Source organism: Symphalangus syndactylus, chromosome 8, assembly GCF_028878055.3.
Source record: "Symphalangus syndactylus isolate Jambi chromosome 8, NHGRI_mSymSyn1-v2.1_pri, whole genome shotgun sequence".
NCBI lineage: Eukaryota > Metazoa > Chordata > Mammalia > Primates > Hylobatidae > Symphalangus > Symphalangus syndactylus.
Window position 1 is genome coordinate 22,237,683 of NC_072430.2, and position 12,789 is coordinate 22,250,471.

General features: G+C 44.8%; 1 pseudogene; it reads left to right on the top strand.

Moving 5' to 3' along the window:
• Positions 1-238: 238 nt before the first annotated feature.
• Positions 239-12,317, top strand: LOC129488710 (large ribosomal subunit protein eL15-like; annotated as a pseudogene).
• The last annotated feature ends 472 nt before the right edge of the window (positions 12,318-12,789 follow it).

Below are 12,789 nucleotides of genomic sequence, written 5' to 3' on the forward strand. Positions count from 1 at the left end.
TTTTTCTGGTGTATCTCTTATCCTACTTTTACTTATAAGCTTTCTATTTTCTTAGTTTCATCTACGTCTCTTATAATTAATATATGGCTAAATTTAGAAAACAAATCTAACATGACAATCTTAGTCTTTCTACTGGTAGGTTTGGTCCACTTACATTTATTGTGATTATTAAAATATTTGGACTTTGGGGTAGTACAGCTCTTTCTTTTCTGTCTGGAGGCAGCCTTCAGGTAAGCCAAGATGGGTGCATACAAGTACATCCAGGAGCTACGGAGAAAGAAGCAGTCTGACGTCATGTGCTTTCTTCTGAGGGTCCCCTGCTGGCAGTACCGCCAGCTCTCTGCTCTCCACAGGGCTCCCTGCCCCACCTGGCCTGATAAAGCGCACCGACTGGGCTACAAGGCCAAAAAGGTTACATTATATGTAGGATTCGTGTTCGCCGTGGTGGCCGAAAACACCCAGGTCCTAAGGGTGCAACTTATGGCAAGCCTGTCCATCATGGTGTTAACCAGCTAAAGTTTGCTCGAAGCCTTCAGTCCATTGCAGAGGAGCGAGCTGGACACTACTGTGGGGCTCTTTAAGAGTCCTGAATTCATTCTGGGTTGGTAAAGATTCGGCATACAAATTTTTTGAGGTTATCCTCATCGATCCATTCCATAAAGCTATCAGAAGAAATCCTGACACCCAGTGGGTCACCAAACAAGTCCACAAGCACAAGGAGATGCACGGGCTGACATCTGCAGGCCGAAAGAGCCGTGGCCTTGGAAAGGGCCGTAAGTTCCACCACACTGTTGGTGGTTCTCGCCGGGCAGCTTGGAGAAGGCGCAATACTCCCCAGCTCTACCGTTACTGCGCATATAAGTAAAGTTTGTAAAATTCATGTCTAATAAACAATTTAGGACAGTCATGTCTGCTTACAGGTGTTATTTTTCTGTTAAAACTAGTCTGCAGATTGTTTCCTGAATGCTTTGTCAAGAAAATTAAAGTGCAATAATGTTTGAAGACAATAAATGATGGTGTATCTTGTTTCTAATAAGACAAACTCTTTTGTCTTTGCTTTATCTTATTAGGGAGTTATATGTCAGTGTATAAAACATACTGTGTGGTATAATAGGTTTAAAATAATTTCTTTAAAAGAAGAGTACTGAAACTAGCCCTGTAGATTTGCCTGGTGCATGTGATGAAACCTGCAGCTTTATGGGATGATGGTAATGCTCTGCTTACTTTCAAGTGGCTGGGGTTTTTTTAGTTTGGCAGGTACGGATTTTTTAAATTGGGCTTTGCTTTAGAAATTGTAGGGTAGGAGGGGGACTTCTTAACTATGTCACGAGTATATTTAGAAAATTATGGGCACAAATCTGGGTTAGCTTGAAGAAAATTGCCTCAGTCTCCACGGTACCATTTTAAGTTCACATAAAAGGTGAAAGCCCCTGGGTCAGTGCCATGGTTTCATGGCATTCAATGGTTAATGGTCGTGCTTTTAACACTGGTGTGTTTTGAAATTGAATGTGAGATAAAATTATTAGCCTTAAGGTTGGTAAGCCAGCAATCAATGCTAGGGTGGGAAGCTGGCGAGCCGGTGGCCATTAGATAGGTACCTGTCCAGTGTGAGCTCAGAAGTCCACCCTAAAATACTTAACTGTAACACTAATTTGTGATCATTATGAATCCTTTCAGTCACGTCAGTGGGGAAAGTAGTTGGCTGTAAGTACCTCATCCTTAGTCCAGTCAGTCTTAAAAACATCTTGGAGGCTGGGCGCAGTGGCTCACGCCTGTAATCCCAGCACTTTGGGAGGCCGAGGCGGGTGGATCACGAGGTCAAGAGATAGAGACCATCTTGGCTAACGCGGTGAAACCCCGTCTCTACTAAAAATACAAAAAATAAGCCAGGCGTGGTGGTGGGCACCTGTAGTCCCAGCTACTCGGGAGGCTGAGGCAGTAGAATGGCGTGAACTCAGAAGGTGGAGCTTGCAGTGAGCCGAGATCGAGCCATTGTACTCCAGCCTGGGCGACAGGGCGAGACTCCGCCTCAAAAAAAAACAAAAAAAACATCCTGGGTTACCTACTCTGTCAACTCTCACAGGCTACAGAGAAAGTCATACAAGTGCATGGATTCCAACCATATGTGCTTTCTGTAATTCTTTCTCTTGTTCCTGGCCAAAGTACCCTAAAAATCCCTACCATTCCACAAAGTTGGGCCACCACTCCTACACCCACTTTCACTGTAAGTATACCACCACATTGCATTTCTGTTCGCATCATGTCTTCCAGGAGGCTAGGCTACTGTTTTCCAGGGTGAATTTGAGTGTAAAGGAAATGTAGACAAGGAATTGCCCAATTCTAAATTCTGACTTTGCTGACTTAATTTAAATGCTCATTTCTCTGAACCAATTTTCTCCTCTCTTCTCTAGGCATTTCAAAAGGATCAGTTAATTGATTTCCAGGAAGTACTCATAGCAAGTTCATAAAAGTTCTTGAGACCTACATTTCTTCTCAAAAAAAGAAAAGATATTAAGTCCTAACCAACCATCTGTGTAGACCGGATGTGGCTCCTGGGTGGCCCATTCACCATTCCTGTCTTGCAATCAGTCTCCTTATCTCTCACCTCCATGTGCAACTCCATAGTCAGTCACCAAGATCAAGTCCAGCTCTGGTATATTTCTCAAATAGGAGGACTACACCAAAAAATTTCTTCCCTAGATTCAGATGATAGGCCACTTCTCTCACTCGCATTGAAAGTCACCAGGCCGGGCGCGGTGGCTTACACCTGTAATCCCAGCACTTTGGGAGGCCGAGGCAAGTGGATCACTTGAGGTCAGGAGTTTGAGACCAGCCTGACCAGCATGGTGAAACCCCGTCTCTATTAAAATACAAAATTAGCCAAGTGTGGTGGCCCACGCCTGTAATCCCAACTACTTGGGAGGCTGAGGCAGGAGAATCCCTTGAGCCCAGGAGGCGGAGGTTGCAGTGAGCCGAGATCGCGCCATTGCACTCCAGCCTGGGCGACAAGAGGGAAATTCTGTCTCAAAGAAGAAGAAAAAAAGAAAGTCACCAAGTTTGTTTATTCATTCTTCATTCATTTGTCCATTCATCATCCATGTAGTCAGTCAGACAAAAATATCTTTGAATGTCTGCCAGATATCCTAAAACAGTATTCTAAAACAGAAGGAAAGAAGACAACAGGTCAGGGCGGTAGAGAAAGAGGAGGGTGAGGAGATGATAACACCAGCAGCTGTGGTCAGGAAAAGGCCTTCTGTAGGTGGCGCTTGACTAGGACCTGCTTGCAGAGAAAAGGGCAGCTGTGCAAACTGAGGGGTGAGCTTAGCTCAAGGAGAAAGGACAAGTGTAAAGGCCTTGAGATAAGAATGGATTGAGCCAGATTTGTCAGAGGAAATTTGTTAATCCTTTCAGGAGGAACCCACCCAAGGCGGCCCTCCTCCCTAACTCCATTGTCAAGCAATTGGGGCCTGGGTTATCTCTTCAGTTCAGGCTGTGGGCCAAGTCCACCTCTCCACAGGTCCAAGTTTCCAGGAATGTAGTTCTGGCTCTTCCGCTCCCCAGTTGAGACCTAGGGCAAGTTGAGGGGAGCCTGGACCCCTTCCTCTTTGACCATCCCTCTGTTATCTTCCCTGACAGCGGCCCACCTCCGCTCAAGGGCCTGCTTCTTGTTCCTCAGTAGAACCACTTAACCCCTTTCTAATGCTGTTAGATAAAAGTCCAAACTTCCTTAATACCTTTACTGGGCCCTGTACTGTGTGCCTACCCCCTGCCTCCAACCCTCCTTCTCCTTCCTCCAATTCTGCCTCTGCTTTCAGCCTTGCCCAGTCCCCAAAGTCCTGCCCCTTTCCGATATTTCATCTTTGCGCAGGCAGCTCTTTTCTCTCAGAATGCCATTGGCTTCTCCTTCCTCTTACTTGTGAAAGGTGCCACCAAATGTCCAGGCAGTGGAGTCGGGAGCTACTTCTTCCACCTTCTCAGTCCCTTGGTCTGAAAGAGAGTCCTGACCTACTGCATTGTCATCCTTCTGCCTCACTGTGGGCTTTGTCTTGTTTTCTCTCCCTCTCCATCTTGACTGTCTCATTGCCCATTTCCCATCTCCCACATCTCCAGGCTCCTTGCCTGGTTCACCTTTAAGCTCCTCTGCCCTGGTCTCAGTGAATTGTTATTTCCTCTCCCAGTTACTGGCACGACGATTCATCCACAACAAATACTTACAGAATGAACAACCTGAATAATTAAGCCCCCAAGCACTCAGAGGATGGTCCACCGTGGAGCTAAGAGTCACCACAATTTTCAGGTGATGTTACAGATAATGCAGATCCCTTCTCAGCAACTTTAATTTTTTTTTTCTTTTTTTGAAACAGGATCTCACTCTGTCACCCAGGCTGGAGTGCAATGGTGCGAACACAGTTCACTGCAGCCTCTACCTCCCAGGCTCAAGTGATCCTTCTGCCTCAGCCTCCTGTGTAGCTGGGACCACACACATGCACCACCATGCCCAGCTAATTTTTTGATCCTTTTTAGAGATGGGTCTCATTTTGTTGTCCAAGCCAATATTGAACTCCTGGGCTCAAAAGATCCTGCCTGGGCTTCCCAAAGTACTGGGATTATAGGCTTGAGCCAGCACCCTGGCCTCAGCATTTTCAATGCATTTATCACAAGCATGGCACTGCCAGCATTTGTCTTACTTTATACTTGATCAGTAGTTTGCTCAGTATAAATAGAACGCTTGAGTGGAGGGCTTGTTCCCTGCTCAGCTCCACCCAGAGTGTGGCAAGCCCTCCTTGTTGAATGGATGAATGAACAAACACTTCATAAAGCACTTTACACAGATGATTACCTTTTCTCTTCTAAACAACTCTAAGAGATAGATAGGTTCCTTTGTCAAATCCCATTTTACAATGTAGGAAGCATTAAGGCTTAAAGAGATTCAATGATTTACCCAAAGTTAACAAAACTAATAAGTAATGGGGCTGTGATTTGAACCCCCATGCTGTCGTCTTGTTTCATGGTCTAATGCTGTGACAAATGTCTTACATGGTGTTGGCCAGCCACATGTGGCTCCTGAGGATTTGAAGCATGGCTGCTACAAATCAAAGTGTGCTCTCAATGTAATGCATGCCCCAGATTTCAAAAATTTAACATAAAAAAAGAATAAAAATATCTAATTTTTGAGCTATGGATTACTTATTACTTGATCTAGGGATTAGTGATGAATTACAAAAGGAGACCAAACAATTCTTAATAATTCAAAGGGAGAAAACTGGTAGACACTACCTCAATCAGTAATCACAGTTAGCCCCACCAGGATGGGACCACTGACACCGTGAGCCCTGTTATAGGGTACAGTGGGAGCCAAAAGCATCATTTAGGTCTCATATTTGCAAAACCTTTTAAGCCTGAATCTAATAATGAAGAAGTAATCAGACACATCCAGATGGTGGGGTACTCTATAAAACAGGTGCTCTGTCATCTTCAAAAATGCCAGTATCTTAAGAAGTGAAGGAAGGCTGAGAAATTTTTCCAGATTATAGGAGACTAAAGACACGTAACAACAAAACACAATATGCGATCCCAGTTTGCATCCTGGATCGGAGGAAAGAATGTGAGCTTACTTTGAGCTACTCGGGAGGCTGAGGCAGGAGAATCACTTGAACCCGGGAGGCGGAGGTTGCAGTGAGTGATATATATGTGTATCACTACAACCTCGAACTCCTGGCTCCTTAACGTACCAGGCTCAAATGATCCACCCACCTCAGCCTCTCTAGCTAGGACCACAGGCACATACTATCATGCCTGGCTAATTTTTTAAATGTTTGGTAGAGACAGGGTCTCTCTATGTTACCCAGGCTGGTTGTGAACTCCTGGGTTCAAGTGATCTTCCCGCCTCGGCCTCCCAAAGTGCTAGGATTACAGGCATGAGCCACTATGACTTGCCCATAAAATACATTTAAATACCTGAATTCATGATACTTGGGGGGAAAAGAAAAGAACTTGGTGGGTCATTCTTGCAGTATATTAAGAACCAGCGGCCGGGTGTGGTGGCTCACGCCTGTAATCCCAGCACTTTGGGAGGCCGAGGCGGGCAGATCACCTGAGGTCAAGAGTTCGAGACCAGCCTGACCAACATGGTGAAACCTCATCTCTACTAAAAATACAAAAATTAGCCCAGTGTGGTGGCACATGCCTGTAATCCCAGCTACTCAGGAGGCTGAAGCAGGAGAGTCGCTTGAACCCAGGAGGCGGAGGTTGCAGTGAGCCGAGATTGTGCCATTGCCCCCCAGCCTGGACAAGAGTGAAACTCCATCTCAAGAAAAAAAAAAAAAAAAAGAACCAGCTTATTAGTTTGAAAACTGGTAAATAAAGGGAAAAGAACATACATTATATATTATGCAGAGGAATGTAAGATGGTATGATCACGTTGGAAATAATTTTTGGCAGTTTCTCACAAAGTTAAACATACTGTTAACAGACAGCCAGCACAATTCCACTTCTAGGTTACCAGAAAAGATTGCTCAAGAAAAATAAAAACATTTGGGCTGGGCAGGATAGCTCATGCCTAGAATCGCAGCACTGAGGGAGGCCGAGGTAGGCAGACCTCTTCAGGCCAGGAGTTCAAGATCAATCTGTGTGACAGAGTGAGTCTCACTCTGACTCTTTCTCAAAAAAGAAAGAAAAAGGAAAGAGGGAGGGAGGGGAGGAAAGGAAGGAAGGGAGAGAGGGAGGGAGGGAGGGAGGGATCTGTCCACACAAATACTTATCCCTGAACTTTTTTTTTTTTTTCAAAAAAAAAAAGTTCAGGGATAAGTATTTGTGTGGACAGATCCCTCCCTCCCTCCCTCCCTCCTTCCCTCCCTTCTTTCCCTCCCTCCCTCCTTCCTCTTTCTCTCTTTCTTTGTCTCCCTGTCTTTCATTCTTTCTTTCTTCAGAGTCTCTCTCTGTCACCCAGACTGGTGTGCAGTGGCATGATCTCATCTCACTGCGTCTTCCACCTCCCAGGTTCAAGCAATTCTTATCTCAGCCTCCCAAGTAGCTGGAATTACGAGCGTGCCAACACGCCCGGCTAATTTTTGTATTTTCTTTAGAGACAGAGTTTTGCCATGTTGGCCAGGTTGGTCTTGAACCCCTGGCTTCAAGTGATGTGCCTGTCTTGGCCTCCCAAAGTGCTAGGATTACAGGTGTGAGCCACCGCACCTGGCCCTTATCCCTGAATATTGATAGGATTATTTATAATAGCCAAAACCAGGACCCAATTCAAATGTCCATCACCTGGTAAATGAATAAACTGTGGAATATCCACACAATGGAATACTACTGAGCAACAAGAAGGAAAAAAATTACTAATACACAGAATAGCAGGGATAAATCTCAAAAGCATGCTAAGTAAAAGAAGCCATACGAAAGGCCACCTATTATATAATTTCCTTTATATGGCATTCTAGAAAAGAGAAAAAATATTCTTCAGGTATTGTGGATTACACAATGGTTTCTTACATATGATACCAAATGCATACGTGACAAAAGAAAAAATACAGAAATTAGACTTCATCAAAATTGTTAAAGCCCATAATCAGTTGACTTTTTTAAAAAGAGAAAAACAAAATTAAAAACCTTTGTGCTTCAATAGATATGGTCAAGACAGTGAGAGAGAAAATGTTTGCAAATCATATATCTCATAAGGGACTTATATCCAAAATATATAAATAATTTTTGGCTGGGTATGGTGGCTCACACCTGTAATCCCAGCAGTTTGGGAGGCCGAGGCAGGAGGATCACTTGAGCCTAGGAGTTCGAGACTAGTCTGGGCAACACGGTGAAACCCTGTCTCTTTTTATAAAAAAAGAAATTACTACTCAACATAAAAATATCAATAACCCAATTAAAAATGGGTAAAGGCTGGGTGCAGTGGGTCACGCCTGTAATCCCAGCACTTTGGGAGGCTGAGGGTGGGTGGATCACGAGGTCAGGAGATGGAGACCATCCTGGCCAACATGGTGAAACCCCATCTCCACTAAAAATACAAAATTAGCCGGGTGTGATGGCACATGCCTGTAATCCCAGCAACTTGGGAGGCTGAGGCAGGAGAATCACTTGAACCTGGGAGGCAGAGGTTGTGGTGAGCTGAGATCGCGCCATTGCACTCCAGCCTGGGCAACAAGAGCGAAACTCCGTCTCAAAAAATAAAATAAAATAAAATAAAATAAAATAAAATAAAATAAAATAAAATAAAATAAAGTAAAATAAAGTAAAATAAAGTAAAATAAAATAAAATAAAACAAAATAAAATAAAATAAAAATACAAAAATTTGCTGGGTGTGGTGGCGTGTGCCTGTAGTCCCAGCTACTTAGGAGGCTGAGGCAGGAGAATCACTTGAGCCTGGGAGGTGGAGGTTGCAGTGAGCCAAGATCATGCCACTGCACTTCAGCCTGGGTGACAGAATGAGAATAAACAAATAATAAATAAATAAAAGGTAAATAACATGAATAGATATTTCTTCAAAGAAGATATCCAAATGGCTAATAAGCATATAAAAAGATGCTTGCCATCATTAGTCATTAGGACAAACAAATCAAAATTACAATAAGATGTCACATCATATCATGAGGATGACTGAAATTAATAAGAAAGGCTGATATGTGTTGGTGAGGATGCAGAGAAATTAGAACCCCCATACAATTGCTGTTGGAATATAAAATGGTGCATCTTCTTTGAAAACGATCTGACAGTTCCTCAAATGGTTAAATATAGTTACCACATGACCTGGTAATCCCATTCCCATGTAGGTACCCAAGAGAAATGAAAACAGACATCGACACAAAAACCTGTTCACGAACATTCATGGCAGCATCATTCGTAATAGCAAAAAGATGGAAACAATCCATATGTCATCCACTGATAGATGGATAAGCAAAATGTAGCATATCCATATAATGAAATATTATTCAGCTATGAAAAGGAATTAAGCACTAATACATGCTAAACATGGATGAACCTTGAAAACATTCAGTAATGTGAAAGAAGGCAACACAAAAGGTCACATATGATTCCATTTATATAAAATGTTCACCATAGGCAAATCCATAGACATAGGAAATAGATTAGTGTTTGTCAGGGCTGGGGGGAGGCGAGAATGGAGTGTGATTGTAATTTATTTATGGGGTGATGAAAAATTTTTTTTTTGAGATAGGGTCTCGCTCTTTCACCCAGGCTGGAGTGCAGTTGTGTAGTAACAGCTCACTGCAGCTTCCACCTCCTGGGGTTAAGGTGATCCTCCTGTCTCAGCTTCCCAAGTAGCTGGGACCACAGGCACATGCCACTATGCCCAGCTAATTTTTTATATTATTTGTGGAGGCAGGGTCTCCCTATGTTGGCCAGGCTGGTCTCGAACTCCTGGCCTCAAAGGATCCTCTCACTTCTGCCTCCCAAAGTGCTGAGGTTACAGGCATGAGCCAGAATGCCTGGTCGAAATTGTTTTAAAATTAGATAGTGGCTATCTTGGTTTGTTCAGGCTGCTATAGCAAAATCCCAGAGACTGGGTAATTTATAAATAATAGAAAGGTATTTCTTGCAGTTCTGGGGCCTGGGAATTTCTAGATCCAAGCACCGGCAGATCCAGGGTTGGTATAGGTGAGGGCTCACCCTCTGCTTCACAGACAGTACCTCTTGTTGTATCCCCACATGGCAGAAGGGCTGAACACTGTGCCTTCATATGACAGAAAGGGCAGAACGACCAAACTCAAACCCTCCTATAAGGGCACTAATCCAGTTCATGAGGGTGAAGCCCTCATGATCTCATCACCTCCTCAGGCCCCACCTCTTAATGCTACTGCATTGGGGATTAAATTTCCATATGGATTTTGCAGGGCCACACACATTCACACCACAGCCATGGTGATGGTTACACCATCTGGCGAATATACTGAGAGCCTTATAGGATGTGAATTATATCATGATAAATCCATTTTTAAAAAAAATTGCCTTTAAAGATACCCCAAGAACAATACAAAAAAATGGACCTTGAATAAATCCCTTAAGCTCTATGGGCCTGTTTTTTCACCTATAAATTGGGGTGATAATCATAATACCTGCCTCTGAGGGCTATTTTGAGAATTAAATGAGGGAAAAAAATGCCTGTGGCAATGGTCTTGTTTGTGGTAAGTACCCCAAAAATGGCAGCTTTTGCTGACATCATGGTTCCTATCAGCTCCCCTGGCACTGCGCTGGGGATGGCCAGGTGGGGATGGAGGTATGAGGAAGACCAGTTCCTTTCCTGGAGAATGTTACTGGAGCAGAATAGAATAATACCAGCCTAGTGAGCAAAAACACCATGTAACACATGCCGTAGTCACGATGGGCGCCTCCAAGGCCCCGCGGGAAGGGGCAGGTGACTTGCCTGACCAAGCTGATGGTGTAAACCATGTACACAGCAGGCAGGTGATCAGGAAGAGCAACCAGACAATGTATTCCTTCTAACCAAAAATGCTGTCTATCATAAAGATGCACCCTTATTTTATGTATACAAAAATAAATGTGGCCGGGCATGGTGGCTCACACCTGTAATCCCAGCACTTTGGGAGGCTGAGGCAGGTGGATCACTAGAGGTCAGGTGTTTGAGACCAGCCTGGCCAACATGGTAAAACCCCATCTCTACTAAAAATGAAAAAATTAGCTGGGCATGGTGGCACACACCTGTAGTCTCAGCTACTTGGGAGGGAGGCTGAGGCAGGAGAATTACTTGAACCTGGGAGTCGAAGGTTGCAGTGAGCCGAGATTGCACCACTGCACTCCAGCCTGGCAACAGAGTGAGACTCCGTCTCAAAAAGTAAAATAAAATAAGATAAAATAAAATAAAATAAATGTGCTGCCAATTTAGTTATGGCCCACTATCAAGTGGAAGTCAAACCCACCCCAACATCAGAGATGTTAAAATGCAAACAACAAAAAAGTCTCTCAGAATTGATAAGATACAATACATGCTAAGCACTGAATCTGAGCTGACTCTTCACTCTACAAAAATCCTGGGAGACAGGCCGGGCGCGGTGGCTCAAGCCTGTAATCCCAGCACTTTGGGAGGCCGAGGCGGGCGGATCACGAGGTCAGGAGATCGAGACCATCCTGGCTAACACGGTGAAACCCCGTCTCTACTAAAAATACAAAAAATTAGCCGGGCGTGTTGGCGGGCGCCTGTAGTCCCAGCTACTCGGGAGGCTGAGGCAGGAGAATGGCGTGAACCCGGGAGCCGGAGCTTGCAGTGAGCCGAGATCGCGCCACTGCACTCCAGCCTGGGCAACAGAGCGAGACTCCGTCTCAAAAAAAAAAAAAAAAAAAAAAAAAAAAAAAATCCTGGGAGATGCACAGTCCTTAAGGTCAATCCAAACTAATTCTAATACTCATTAAGTTCCCAATAGTCACCCCTAACTCTAACCTTTAACTCTGACCTCACTCTAGACCTAAACCTAACCCCTGAGTTTAACCTGTACTCTTGCCCTAAAAGTAGCCCTTTGCTTCGTGCTATCACCCACACCGCTGTTGGTTGTACCTCTACCTTGGCTCTAACAGATATGTTTTTATTCTCGTTTTAAAGATGAGCATGGTGGCCGGGCATTGTGACTCATGCCTGTAATACCAGAACTTTGGGAGGCCGAGGTGGGCAGATCACTTGAGGCCAGGAATTCCAGACCAGCCTGGTCAACATGCTGAAACCCCATCTCTACTAAAAAAAAATACAAACATCAGCCAGGCTTGGTGGTGCACACCTGTAATCCCAGCTACTTGGGAGGCTGAGACAGGAGAATCACTTGAACCCGGGAGGTTGACTATGTTATAGTGAGCCGAGATCACGCTACTGCACTCCAGCCTGGGTGACAGAGCAAGACTCCATCTCAAAATAAAATAAAGTAAAGTAAAGTAAAATAAAATAAAATAAAATAAAATAATAAAATAAAATAGAGCGCAGTGAGCCTGAGTTGGACCTGAGGGGATTTCTCCACAGTCCTGTGGTTAAAAGAGGCAGAGCTGGGATCTGAACCCAAATTGGATCTTTCTGCCCTCTAGGAAATCTCAGTCTATGAAAGAGGAAGAAATGCAAATGGCTACCCAGGCTATGGGTCAGTACTGGATGGCCGTCAGACCCCGCCGGGACCCCGATTCACACCGGAAGGTGCCTATTTTAGCCCACAGAGCATGTTGCCCAGACTGTGCAGGGTGCTCCAGAATGCTTGTTCCTTACACAAAGTATGTCCGAGCCAGGGCCATCAAGTTACTCAGCGTGGGTGAACAGGACCCCCCAAGCAGGAACCTCTTCAAAGAGGTGTAGGAAGGCCAGGGCAACTCACCCAGCAGGTATGTTCAGGGACTTGCCCTGAACAGAGGCTGCAGCTTTCCCATTTCCTGTCCCCCACTGTTGCCTTCTGGCCCCCATCATTACCCCAGCCACAGAAGCTGGTGATCAGCAGCTCCATAGAGGGCTGCCTATATCCAAAGGCATAAGGGGTATTGCTCACATTTCAACCACATTCTTCCAGTGCCAGAAATAACCTTACTGGGTCTGATTCCCAGCTCAATGCAGTGGCCTGATTAGCTGTCTGCCTGCCCCATCGGCTCTCTAGGGTTACCTGGACACCCCAGCGCTGCCACAACCCTCTCTGGAGAGGAGAGCTAATGGGACTTGGCCACATCCCACTGCCACGGTCAGTCCTACGTCTCCTAAGTGCTCCACTTCGTCCCAAGTGCTGCAAAGGGGAAGGGCAGTTGCGACGACGGCCAAATATTGTGTCCCCTGAAGGAGT